We start from the raw sequence: 11,617 nt of genomic DNA, 5'->3' as shown, positions 1-11,617 counted from the left end.
CCTTTGTACACTCTCTCTCAAATACACTCTTTCTTATGTACACGCCCTCTCTCACACACATTGTTATAAATGCCCTCTCTCTCACACACACCATCTCTTACAATCACACCCTCACCCACACGCACTTTCTCTTATCTGCACGTTCTCTCCCATAGACACTCTAATATACACTCTCCTCTAACACACACAATTTCTCACTAACACTCTCTCGCTCACACACTCACTAACTCATGTACACACTGTCTCAAGCACACACACACATATACACTCTCATGTACACATTCTCTCACACAATCTCTCTCATATACACACTCGCACACTCTCTTGTACATACACCCACACTCTCTTTCATATGCACTCTCTCATACGAAGACACACTCTGTCTCACATATACATTCTCCCTTACGCAACTCTCTCTCATATGCACACACCCATACTCTCGCTCATTCCCTCACTCATACTCTAACACACACACTTTCTCTCTCTCTCTCTGCCTCACACACAAACACACACACTCTCGCTGACTGGCACACTAAGTCACACACAGAGAGGCGCACCACTCAGAAACATGACAGCTCCAAAATTGACAGAGCATCGTTTCACTGGGAGAGACAATATAAACTACAGCACATTCATTCTGTGCAGGAAGAGGAGCTCAAAATAATCAAATCTTAACTTCCATATGGGAAAACCTGATACCCAAATTCCCCTTCCACTGTCTACCTCAACCCGTGCTGTCTTCACCCGCCACTTTCAGACACGTCTAGCGGAAAGGGATGGAAGGTCGTGGAGGAGAGTGGAGGGGGATGAAGCGGGCGGAAGGGAAGGCTGTGGAAGGTAGTTGAGCGACAGGAATGTTGGAGGGTGCGAGGGAGAGGAATGGAAGGGGACATGGATATTATTGGTGGGAGGACAGGAAAGGAAGGGAGGGGAGCGGCGTGGAGGGATACGGAGAGGGTACTGGAAGGGAGGATTGCAGTATGAGAGGTGAGGAGTATGGAGAGCAAGGCAGGGGGAACAGAGCAGAAGGGACGGAGATAGGTGGCAAGAAGGTAGGAAGGTGGTAGAGGGGATGAGGGTGGAGGGAATTTGACGTGATTGGAGGGTGGAAACGGAGGGGTGAATTTGGGGGAGGGAAGGTGGTGGAGAGGAGAGGAGAGGTGGGTGTGGAGGAAGTGGAGGTGACTAGGTGGAGGGGAGGACAGCACATTGGGTGGCGGGGAGGAGAGGGGGGAGGGGAATGGACGAGATAGTTGTGGGTTGTGGTGGGGAGGAGAATGGAGGGGAGGTGAGTTGGTTGAAGGGTATTGGCTGGACAGTGGGAGGTGAGGGGAGTGGAATGAAGGGGTGGGGAGATTTTTCGTCGAAGGGGAGGTGACCAGGTGGAGGGAAGGGTAATGCTTGTGTTTGGAGGGGGAATGTGGTGGAGAGGAGGGGCGTAGAAGGGTGTTGAGGGAAGGAATGGGGAGAAGGGGAGGAGGATGGAGGGCAGGCAAGTTGGGTGGAGGATAGAGGAATGGGTTATGTGCGTGAGAGGTGGGCAAGTTGTGGGGCGAGGGCGCTGAAGGGGAGATGAGGAAAGAGGTGGGGATTAGAGGGCAAGGAAAGGAGGTGGGGAGGCAAGTGAGGAGAGGGGTGGAGGGGAGAAGGAGGGGAATGGAGCATAGGGGCATGGAATTGGGGAGGGGGGAGATAATTGTCTCTCTCGGAGACAAGTGCGGACCAATGAGGAAGACCTGATAATGATTTCATTGAATTTGTTACTGTGTTAGACTCAATTTTCAAACACTTAGCAGCAACTTCTGAATCAGATAAACATAAAATCCCTGCAATGTGGAATCAGGACATTCAGCCCATCAGCTTCACACTGACCATTTGAAGAGCATTCCACCCAAACACAACCCCTCACCACTATCCCAATAACTCTGCAGTTCCCATGGTTAATCCACCCTAACCCGCACGTCCCTGGGCGCTACCGAACAATTTCCCACGGCCAATCCCACCCTAACCCGCACATCCCTGGGCACTACGGGACAATTTCCCACGGCCAATCCCACCCTAACCTGCACATCCCTGGGCACTACGGGACAATTTCCCACGGCCAATCCCACCCTAACCCGCACATCCCTGGCACTACGGGACAATTTCCCACGGCCAGTCCCACCTTAGCCTGCACACCTTTGGACTGTGGGAGGAGGTCGGACCACCCGGAGGAAACCCCCGCAGACACGGGGATAATGGGAGGACGCGGCGCGGAGCTGAGCTATACGCAGTTTCGGGTTTTACTTTTGCAAAAGGCGCAGTTGGAGGTCTCCCCGCTGGGGATTCGTGATCCGGTCTTAGAGCTGGATCGGGTGAGAAGGTGGGTCGACCCGAGCCGGACCTGCAGTTGCCGCCCGTGACCGCCCGGCGCCGCTGTTGCTCCACCGCCGGCCAGCAACTTGACCCAAGTGACGTCACTTGGGTTGGAGGCGTCAAGGCCATTTTCAAATCCCATTGGCTTGGAGGCCACGTGACTCAAGCGTTTGGGTTGGGCGGTGGTGAGGGTTGGAAATGGGGGCGCTTCTCCTCCCCCTCCACCAACACTTCAGGGCCTTCACTGACAACAACAACTTGCAAAAAATTCCGCCTAGCGCCTTCTCCTTCCTGCAGCACCACCCACCATCCCCCCAACCTCCCTGTGCCAGATAGATCTCTCCCAGAGCTGTCAGCCCCGTGAGGCTGGGGTCCGCTGTGTAATCCTGCTTGAACCATGTCATGTTCCGATAACTTAGCGCCTGACCCTCACCTGATCGAGCCCTGAATGGAGGCGACATGGCCCTCCCCAATGTAACCCACCCCTACTTCACCGCACCCCCCCCCCCCCAAGCTCCCTCTTCCCCCGCTGCGAGCCGGAGCGGGAGGGCACCAACCCCCCCCCCCCCCTCACCTTATCTGAGGCGGGCATCACGGAAACTGCGACACCTAACCCCCCTCCCCACCCCGGCAAAGCGGGCACCCGGGAGAGTGGGGGGCCGCGCTTGAGCAGAGAAGGGGTGGGGGTTTCGGGCTTAGTGATCAACCCGGGGCAAAGCCGAGAGAGAGAGAGACCGACCCCGGAGGAAGCGTGGCTGGGCCCGGGAGAGGCTGGCATTGAACTGAAAGGTAAGGGGGAGCTGGCTCTGGGGCTAGATAGATGGGTGTTGGGAGAGGAGCTGAGGTGAGAAGTGTCTTCGCCCAGAGAGTGGGGCAGAGTGAGCCTGCGGAATTCTCCCCCACTGAAAGCGGTCGGGGGGCCAAAACATTGAACATTTCTGAGAGTGTTCGATATCGTTCTTTGGGGGGCGGGGCGGGCGTGCTGAAGGGATCGGAGGTAATTGGGAGGGGGGTTGTTGAGTGTGGAGCAGGGGACAAGTGTTGGATGATCGTCCGCCATCTGGTCGAATGGGATAGCATGTTCGAGGGGACGAACTGCTGTTTTCTGTGACTCTAAGTGGAGTGAGAGAGAAGGACAGGCTTCATCTGACGCAAGAGCCGCGCTTCAAAAGCTTGTGATTTCAAATAAACCTGTAACCTGGGGTCGCCTGACCCCTGATTTTGTCCACTCCTGACCAACACCGGCACCTCCACGTCTCTCTCTCTCTCTCTCTCTCTCTCTCACACACACACACACACACACACACACACAGAGTCACATACATTCCTTCTCCTACACACACACAACTCTCTCTCACGCACATGCACTCTCTCTCACACTCTCTGCTCACACACACCTCTCTCACATTCTCACACACACACGCACACACTGTCTCATACACTCTGTTACACACACTGTTACATATGCACACACTCTCTCTCGCACACTCTCTCACACAACTCTCACACACGCATGCACTCTCTCTCTCACTCACACTGTCTCTCACATTCTCACATACACACACACACGCTCTCTCTCACACTCACACGTTCCCCTGCACACTCTCTCACTCACACATATCACACTCTCACACGCTCTCTCACTCACATGTATACACACACTCATACATTCTCTCTCTCTAACTCACTTTCTTTCACATACACACTCGCTGTCTCACTCATGCACACACACATTCAAACACTCCCTTGCACACACGTACACTCACACTCCTTCTCACATGTACATGCTCTCACACGCTCTCACTCATTTGTACAGACACTCACGTGTAGATGCTCTCACTCACTCACATACACTCTCACGCACACTCTGTCTCACACTGTCTCACAGTCACACACATATACTCTCATACTCTCTTGCACACACATGCACACTCTCACACTTACTCTATCTCTCTCTCTCCCTTTCTCTCAGACGCACTCTTTTTCACACACTCTCTTTCTCACACTCACACACTGACACACACGTTCACACGCTCTCTCTCACATATACACACCTACACACTCTCTCACACGCACACAGATACACACAAAGAAACAGTCTCTCTCTCACACACATGCATACTCTGTCTCTCTCTCTCTTTCACACTCTTTCTCACACATACACATGCTCTCTTTCACAAACACACACTGTTTCTCACACACACATGTACTCACTCTCTCTCACCCACACACAGACACACATATATTCTCTCACAGGCACTGTTTTTAACTCCCTCTCTGTCTCTCTCTCTCCCTTTCTCTCACACTTGCTTTCTTTCTCGCTCTGTCTCCCTCACACACACGCACGCAGACACACAGAAAATGCCTGAAACTTGAGTACCGCACATCCTAAACCTGAAACTGGAGACAGCCAGGTCACAGAAACGATTAAACAACCAGGAAAGCAAAACACTTCAGGAACTGAAAATGTAGAACGTACATCTAAAGGAGGCGAGGGACCTTCCTCCCGGCTCTAACACCGCTGGGCCATGTTGGACCAGATTATTAGGAGACAGAACCGGGGAAATTCTGTAACAATTGAAACTCTTGGCTATAGATTTAACTGCGTTTTCCAAAGCGAAGTATCACACAGAAAACTGTAGATTTTTTCTCATTTTCTCTTGGGAACTTTTCCGTCCAAAACTCCCACCCCCCGACCCTCCAGATTTGCCCCTCAGCCCCAAGTCGGCAAGGGGCGGGGAGGGGGTGGGGGCGTGAAAGCCAGAAGAAACAGAACGGAACGGGGCTCCTATTTTGTTAAACTAGGCGCTGGGTTTGAACTGGGTAGATTTTGTAACTTCGGAAATCGTGTCACATCGACAATTGGAAGGTTGGGGTTGAAGAAGGGGTGGAGGGGGTCTTTCTGTTTTTGAATGGAGATGCACACCAATTTTCTATAACCCCGTGAGTATTTTGTTTAAAACTGTACGTGTCCGCGTACACAGAAACTAATCATCCGAATTAATGTCTCTCTCCATATATAAATCGAGTTAATTTCTATCTATAAATCCGAATGAATTTCTATCTATAAACTCGAATTAATCTGTGTAAAATCTGAATTGGTTTCTATCTATAAATCCGAATTAACTTCTTTACAAAGTCCGTGTTAATTTCTGTCTTTTAATTCGAATTAATTTCTTCAAAACTCCGAATTTATTTCTATATAAATCCGTATTAACGTCTGTATAATATCCGAACTAATTTTGGTGCATTTTACCGAATTACTTTCTGTATAAAATCCGAAATAACTTCTATCTATAAATCCGAATGAACTTCTATATGAAATCAGAATGATCCCTTTAAATAAAATCTGGTGTTCCCTCTGTATATAAAATCTGAAGCGATCCTATATGTATAAAATCCGAATTAAATTCTATCAATAAATCCAAAATAATTTCTATATAAAATTTGCAGCGATTCCTCTAAAATCTATATGTAAAATTCGATTTCTCTATTCACTGTGGATTTATCTATATAATGTGAACATATTTCTAAATATTAAAGCCGAGTTTATCTCATTGCATTGAATCAGAATTTATCTCCTAGATAAAATTCGGGTTTATACATAAATGTTAGAATTGATCCCACTCTCTCTGTCTCCTGTATAAAATCCAAATTTCTCCGTATTCAGTGTGAATTTGTCAATGTCAAATGAATTTACCTCTCTATATATAGCATCCGATTTGATCTCTGTATAAAATCCAAATTTATGTGTGAAATTCGAATTCATCCCGATCTGAAATACGAATTGATCTTTGCAATCTGAATTTGTCTCAATATAAAACCTGGATTTCCCTCTGGATTCAATATGAATTCATCCATATAACGCTAATTGATCTCTGTGTAAAACCTGAGGTTTTTTTGGTATATATCAAATTGGATTTTATATATAAAGGTCTGAATTGATTTATACTTGGTATAGGAATTGATATCTTTCTATGAAGCCCTAATTCATGTAGGGTCCGAATATATATATATATAAATTCAGATTCTATATGTATAGAATTTGAATTTATTTCTCTCTCTCTCTTCCTGTCTATGAATGTTGTTTTGGCCTCTGTTTAGAATATAAATTTGATTTTATTTTGTCTCTCTGTGTGTCTGTCTTTGTCCCTATCTATCGCCGTGAAATCCTACCATATACACACACACGGAATCCGAATGTATCTGTCTGTGTATAAAATCCGAATATCTCTGTATTCAATGTGGATGTATCTATATCGTATCAATTTATTTCTGTGCACGGAGTCCAAAATGTATCTTTTTACATAAAATCCAAATTGATATGTGAAATCCGAATTAATATACAAAGGTCCCAGTTTTGATCTGTATTTAGAATGATCTGTTCTCTGTGTTATAAAATCCAAACTTTTCTCTCCACTATAAAATCTGAAAGTGTTGTCTGCATTATAAAACCCGTACTGCTTTCTTCATTTAGAATCCGAATTCTTCTCTACATATAGAATTCGAATTTGCGTCTATGAACAAAACCCGAATTTACTTATAATTATATTCGGAATTAATGCGTATATATATAAAAATCCGAATTTATCTTTACATATGAAATTCAAAATTTCTCTGTTTAGAATCTGGATTTGCATAAAATCTGAATTTATGTCTACATGTAGAATTCGAGTTTGCGTCTATGAACAAAACCCGAACTTGCTTATAATTATATTCGGAATTAATGCGTATATATATAAAAATCCGAATTTATCTTTACATATGAAATTCAAAATTTCTCTGTTTAGAATCTGGATTTGCATAAAATCTGAATTTATGTCTACATGTAGAATTCGAGTTTGCGTCTATGAACAAAACCCGAACTTACTTATAATTATATTCGGAATTAATGCGTATATATATATAAATCCGAATTTATCTTTACCTATGGAATTCAAAATTTTTCTGTTTAGAATCTGGATTTGTATAAAATCTGAATTTATGTCTACATGTAGAATTCGAGTTTGCGTCTATGAACAAAACCCGAACTTACTTATAATTATATTCGGAATTAATGCGTATATATATATAAATCCGAATTTATCTTTACATATGGAATTCAAAATTTTTCTGTTTAGAATCTGGATTTGTATAAAATCTGAATTTATGTCTACATGTAGAATTCGAGTTTGTGTCTATGAACAAAACCCGAACTTACCTATATTTAAATTCAGAATTAAAGTGTGCATATAAAAATTCAAATTTATCTCTAGAGATAGAATTCGAATTCAAGTGCATCTTTTGAATCTGAATTTATATACACAATCTGATTTTGCCTTTCTATAAAGTCTAAATGTAGTTATGTATTCAATGTGAATATATCTACGTTCTATTTATATAAATCCGAATCATTTTAAATGATGTGAATTTATATATGCGCACGAATTTATTTATACATGAATGATGCGAATTATTTACGCATCATATACACGCAAAATTATCTCTGCGATGCCAGTTTGTATACAAATGGTGCGGATTTATTTCTATATAATTCAAATTTGTGTCCGGTTGAGGCAAATATATTTCTGTGTTGTGAATTTATCTCTACCTAGTGCGATTTTTGTAACTGATGCAAATGTATAAATAGGTACTGCAAATTGATTCGAATTTTCTGCGCAGACAATGTGAATCTATCTATATGTAGGATCTGAGCTTTGGTCTGAAATGCTCGCGTTTCCCGCATTCGGCATTCTCGCTCACACGATCTTGCAAAGTAATAATTTTCGGCGTTTTCTAACTAAAAAAAAAATGATCTTTCGTGTGTTTACCCCGTCCGTGTTTCTCCTTTCATTGTGAAGCAAGGAACATGAGTCAAGTGAAATTAAACTCTCCCTCTCTCTCCATCTCACACTCTCACTCAATTTCTGTCTCACTCAATTTCAATCTCTGCCTCTCTCACATACACAGAATCTCACTCGATTTCTCTTTCTATCTCTCCGATTCTCTCTCATTCTCTCTCTATCACTCTGGCTCCATTTGCCTTTCTATATCTGTTTCTGCGTCTCGCTCTTTCTCTCTCTCTCTCTCTCTCTCTCTCTCACACACACACACACACACACACACACACACACAGAATCTCCCTCTCACGTTCTCACTCAATTTCCCTTTCAGTCTCACCGATTTTCTCTCATTCTCTCTCTCTATCACTGGTTCAATTTCCCCTTCTATACCTCTTTCTGTCTCTCTCTTCCTCTCTCACTCTCACTCAATTTTTCTCCCCCCCACCCCGCCACGACGAGAGAGGAAATCCTAACTGGATAGCAGCGCGGGCCGGGCTGATTTAGGTGTAAATAAAACCCAGAGAGGCATGTGAGACCCGTCGCGTCATGGAAGTTACATTTATTTTGTAGGAAATCAGTTTTTTGGTGTAAGATTTTTCTTTTTAACAAAAATAACAGACGGCCCCCCGTCCTTTCACTCACGTAGTCCTATCTGCATTTCTCCCACAGATGGAGCAACACGTGGCAGTCATTTCGCCCTCTTCCGTTCACATCGACATGTGTGTGCCTGGCTGCGAGTTCTTGTCTAGTTCGATCGATTCATCTGTCTGTCTTTGTCCCTGTCTATCAAGGTCCCTGTTGGTTCATCTGTTCATATCTATTTCTCAGTATTTGTCCCTCAGTCTCTGTATCTGCCTACCCGTTTATCTGTTTCTCTGTGAGTCTGCCTGTGCCCCTATTTATCTCTATTGATTTGTCTCTGTCTATTTATCTGTCTCTCTCTATTCATTTCGTCTCTCTGTATTTGCCTATTCATATCCATCTCGCTTGATTTGTCTGTTTGTACCTGTCTTGTTTTTCTGTTATGTGTGTAACCCTATCTATCTCTGTCAATTCATCTCTCAGTATCTGTTTGCCCCACCTAATCTACACCTCCCTGAACACTACGGGCAATTTAGCAGGGCCGATCCACTGGCCTGCACATCTTTGGACTGTGGGAGGAAACCGGCGTAAACCCACGCAGACACGGGGAGAATGTGCAAACTCCACACAGACAGTCGCCCGAGGCTGGAATTGAACCCGAGCCCCTGGTGCTGTGAGGCTGCTGTGTTAACCACTGAGCCACCGTGCTGCCCCATTTTCCACCTGATTGTCTCTGTATCTATTCAATTTTGTAATGTACTCTTTATTTTCTGAGAGAGAGCAATAGGAAGTGGTGGAGGCTGGTACGATTACAACATTTTAAAGGCATCTGGATGGGTACATAGATAGGCAGGATTTAGAGGGATATGGGCCAAATACTGGAAAGTGGGGACTAGGTTAATTTAGGATATCTGGGTCGGCATGGATGAGTTCAACCGAAGGGTCTGTTTCCTTGCTGTATAACTCCATGAGTGTCCCTCTGCATGTCAATTCAACCCTGAACCCACCTCCACCTGTCTATTTCACGTGTCCACTCATTGTTTAAAATCCATTCCTGCCTCCTCTCCCTGTTTATCTCTCTACCTCTATCTCTTTGACCCAATGTGACTTCCTCTTTCCACTATCTGACTTCGCCAAGATGTCTACGTTCTACCTGCGATGGTAGCTATGACATGGTCACTTCGCCTGACGAAGGAGCAGTGCTCAAAAAGCTCGTGATTGCAAATAAACCTGCTGGACTATAACCATTTTAGTTGTCTGTGTTCTCTATCACTCTCTGACTGCCTGCACCCCTCTGTCTAGGAACCCCAGTGATTAGCCTTAACCATAATTTTGTTTTGAAGGAATCATCACAGCTTGTCCCACAGATGCACAAGAACGCATGTTACAATTATAGTCTTCTGTTTAAGGTGGGGCTGTGACCACCAATCGTGCTCTGCTTATTACAAGAAATGATTGCAACAGGGGGATGCATTTAGTTTCAATTTGATTTGTAACTGTCAGATGTGCCTAGGTGCACTGCAAAGTTCTGTTTTGCGAGCAGTGTGGAAGGATCATACCATACATGCGCTGAGGTAATACAACAGAGCAAGGAAGACAATGTTACAGCTGTACAGAAGGTGCACCAGGAGTGAGCTCGACATTAATTTTGACAGGTCCATTCAGAAGTCGAATAACAGCGGGGAAGAAGCGGTTCTTAAATCTGCTGGTCCATTAAGCTTTTGTATCTTGCGCCTGACGGAAGAGGTTGGAAGAGATGTAACTGGGGTGGGAGATGGTGACTGCCTCTCTGAAGCGCTGGGAAGTGCAGATGGAGCTAATGGATGGAAGATTGACTCGACTGATGGACTGAGCTGTGCTGACAACTCTCTGTAATTCCTTATGGTGCTGGGCAGAGTTGCCAAACCAAATGGTGATGCACCAATGATCCACGATGTATCGGTTTAACGCTGCCCACTCCCATCCATTTGGCTTTCTCTATTTATTTAGCACTCCCTTCCCACCCATTGCCCACTTCCATTTGTCTCTTTCACAATCTGTGTACCCATCTCTCTGCGTGTTTGTCCCTTTCTCGCTCTGTTCCTCCTCTGTTTGTCTGTCTCTTTCACGCTCTGTATCTCCCTCTATTCGTTTGTCTTTCTCAGCCCATGTCACCCTGTCTTTAACTATTTGTGTCTCTCTCTGCCTACATCACCCTCCGTCTACCCATTCACATCTTACTCTAGCTATGTGGCCCTCTCTCCATCTTTTTGTATCTTTCTCTAGCCATGTGGGTCCCTCTCTCTCCACTTTGGTCTTTATTTTTGTTTTCATCTGTCTTTATTTTTCTGTTTCTTCCTTTTGTTCCCACCCCAAGAAATCACCCTCTTTCCCATTTAGCTATTCATTCCCCATTGCCCCTCTCTTTCTTTCTCTGTGTATAACCCGCACTGCAGCACACACACCTTCCATTTCCCACTGAGAATATAATCCCCACAGCGTGGAAGCAAGTCATTCTGCAAATTGAGACCACATCGACCGACAAAAGAGTAACCCACCTAGACCCAAACCGCAACCATTCCCTGTAACACTGCACGGCCCAACCACCTGAACCAGCACATCCCTGCGCACTATGGGACAATTTCCCACGGCCAATCCCACCCTAACCCGCACATCGCTGGGCACTATGGGACAATTTCCCACGGCCAGTCCCACCCTAACCTGCACATCCCCGGGCACTACGGGACAATTTCCCACGGCCAATCCCACCCTCAGCCGCACATCCCTGGGCACTACGGGACAATTTCCCACGGCCAATCCCACCCTAACCCGCACATCCCTGGGCACTACGGGATAATTTCCCACGGCCAATCCCACCC

General features: G+C 45.4%; 1 long non-coding RNA gene across 1 annotated transcript; it reads left to right on the top strand.

The window, feature by feature from the left end:
- Positions 1–2,935: 2,935 nt before the first annotated feature.
- On the top strand, positions 2,936–10,003 carry LOC132208042 (uncharacterized). Its single transcript, XR_009444156.1, has 2 exons — positions 2,936–3,144; positions 8,847–10,003. It is a non-coding gene; the product is annotated as an uncharacterized LOC132208042 (long non-coding RNA).
- The last annotated feature ends 1,614 nt before the right edge of the window (positions 10,004–11,617 follow it).

The sequence above is a fragment of the Stegostoma tigrinum genome, unplaced genomic scaffold (genome assembly GCF_030684315.1).
Source record: "Stegostoma tigrinum isolate sSteTig4 unplaced genomic scaffold, sSteTig4.hap1 scaffold_259, whole genome shotgun sequence".
NCBI lineage: Eukaryota > Metazoa > Chordata > Chondrichthyes > Orectolobiformes > Stegostomatidae > Stegostoma > Stegostoma tigrinum.
Note: the sequence above shows the minus strand (reverse complement) of the source record. Positions and strands in the feature narration are given on the sequence as shown.